This window comes from Anomalospiza imberbis, chromosome 2 (genome assembly GCF_031753505.1).
Source record: "Anomalospiza imberbis isolate Cuckoo-Finch-1a 21T00152 chromosome 2, ASM3175350v1, whole genome shotgun sequence".
Taxonomy (NCBI): Eukaryota; Metazoa; Chordata; class Aves; order Passeriformes; family Viduidae; genus Anomalospiza; species Anomalospiza imberbis.
The window spans coordinates 103,955,016-103,957,679 of NC_089682.1; the positions used below are offsets into that span (position 1 = coordinate 103,955,016).

The 2,664-nt window shown below is 37.0% G+C and overlaps 1 long non-coding RNA gene across 1 annotated transcript; it reads left to right on the forward strand.

Annotated features, from left to right (window-relative positions):
• Nucleotides 1-1,952: 1,952 nt before the first annotated feature.
• LOC137467250 (uncharacterized) lies at nt 1,953-2,350 on the forward strand. Its single transcript, XR_010995464.1, has 2 exons — nt 1,953-2,052; nt 2,240-2,350. It is a non-coding gene; the product is annotated as an uncharacterized lncRNA (long non-coding RNA).
• The last annotated feature ends 314 nt before the right edge of the window (nt 2,351-2,664 follow it).

The window sequence follows — 2,664 nt, forward strand, 5'->3', positions numbered from 1 at the left end:
GTGGTTTGGGTCTTTTATGTGGGTTTTTTTGGGGGGGGGGGGGTTGGGGTTTTTTTTTGGTTTTTTTTCTTTGTTTTGGTTTTTTTTTTTTTTTTGGGAGGAGTTCTGTTTTTACTCCCAGTTTGTCCTGCTTAAGAACTAATATGAAAGTGAGCAAGAAATTATGGTGGAACATGGATGGGACAGCTGACTCAAAATTGACCCCTAGTAGTAGATTACAAAGCAGTGGCACTGTCCTCTGAGGTGTCTGGACCTCTGAGTCTGCTTTTGAAAGGTGGTGAACGATTGGCTTGGTATCGCCTGTTATTTTCTTCTATCCTTCACTTTCTAACCTGTCTCTGTGTTGACCCATGATTTTTTTAGGTTTTGCTTTACTTCTGTCTTCCATCCTGCTTAAGAGGAGAGTGAGACACTGTATAGATATTTAGATACTGGATGGGGACAACTCATCATGTCAGGATAATTTTCAAAATTGTTACTGATAATATTAGCCTTTGATTTTTTTTTTTTTTTTGTTGCAGATTTGGTCACTGAAATATGCAACTGATTAGAATTTTTTATTCAGTATAGTTCTTGCTACGTTATATCTGCAATTTATAGCAATCAAATCTTTTTTAAAAAAAGGCAAGCTCATTAGTGTCTTGATTTTAATAGAAGCAAAAATTAGCAATTTTTTTGTGAATTCCATAAGCAAGGAGGTTACAGCCAAACACCATTATTTTGGATGGCTTAGGTTTCAACCCTGGTTTTATTTTCATTTTTTTATAAAAATTCTCTTTGTTATTTTATTAATCTGGATAATATTAGATGCTGAATTTACTATTTGCTTAGGAAATTGAGATTTATTAGTTACAGATCAGTTCTTCCATTCAATTTGAACTCCAATTGCATTATTTTGAAATGCAGCAAAATTTGTTGATCAACTGAACAACAAAATATGGGGAATCAGTTTAATTAAAGGTGATGGAAATAGCAATATCAAGGTTTGAGAAAACTGAAAATATGTATTTTTCTGTCAGTATTAGCAAACTAGCTGGTAGGGAGATTGGGAGATTTTTGTTCCTGTTACTTCTTATATCTGCATCATAATTGGTTGTAGACTTTTCATTCCTTTAGGATCTCTTATATGAACAGAAACCTTTTCTATGAAATGTTTTTTATCTGTGAAATTAATGCATTTCTTCCGTAATTAGATATGTCAAGAATAAAAAAAAATTGAAGAAAAGGAAACAAAAATCCACAAAGAAAAATAATGCTAGAATATGTTTGTTCTGTGTAAGAAAGAAGACCTGGCAGAGTAAATGCTAAACAAAGCAGAGCACAGCACTTATATACATTGGCTCCTCTGCGGAGTCTGAGTTCATGTATTCAGCCCATGCATAGAAATGAAGCAACACAGCTGGAACCTCTGCCTAGAAAAAACCTGTTATCAGAAACCTGGTATAAGTGATGTAATGTCACAAGTAAGGAGCATGTGTTTTTCATTTAAATGACAGTGACTTGTGTAGTAAGAGCATATGGAGCCTGAAAATATGGCTTTGCATATGTGTCAGTCTGTGCTTTGTTTTTTTTTTCTCATTCAGGTAATTTAGTACACCATTAATGTGGACTGGATTTCACTAGACAGGATTTTTTAAGTATTTCAGAAGTCAGAAAAGGATCTCTTACAAATTTCATTCTCAGTGTTGAAATTATAGTTATTATAGAATATCCTAAGTTGGAAGGGACCCTCTAGAATCATCAAAGTCCTGGCCCTGCACAGGACTGACCCAAGAATCACACCATGTACCGGAGAGCATTTCCCAAAGGTTTCTTAAGGTGGTGCTGTCACCACTTCCCTGGGGACTCTATTCCAATGCCCAACAACCCTCTGGATGAAGAACATTTTCCTAATATCTAACTTAACCTTATGTGACTCAGCTGCATGTTGTTTCCTTAAGTCCTGTCACTGGACAGGAGAGAGGAGACCAGAGTCTGTCCCTCCTCTTCCCCTCATGAGGAAGTTGGAGGCTGCAACAAGGTCTCCCTTCAGTCTCCTCCAGGCTAAACAAGGTAAGTGACCTCAGCTGTTCTTCCTGTGGCTTCACCCTAAGCTACACTGTTTCAAATAGTTACAGTCAGTCCTCTGCTGCAATTAAAGTTGGTTAAGCTGACAATACCCTTCCAGGTTTTAAAAGGATGTATATTTCTTGCCTGTTAAAATCATGATTTTAAAAGCTGTAGATTACTTCTGTTATAGTGTTATACTCAGCTCCTTTACCTAACCAGCAGAACAGACCCTCTACTGCTCAGCTTGATTCTTGTGAAAGACTGCTGTCTGCTTGGCAAAGGAAGAACTCAAGGAGAAATATAAAGAAAGTTAAATTTTGGTCTAAACAAGAAAACCTCCAAGTAATTATTTGACTGAAGGGAACATTTTAATACTGTTACCTGTGAAAATGTTTCATCAAACTTTAAGAAATGAAACAAAGCAACTGTTTATATATGTTGGTGACCACTAGTCTGCATAATTAAATATTAATTTCTACCAATACAAAGGCGCACAGGGGATGAATGACAGGTGGGAGAATAACACCCCTGTTGGAAATCTGAGCTGCTGGTCTGGCCTTCCTAGAGCTGTTCCTGGAGATTCTCATCCCCATGGGCCCGGGGGGGATAACCATC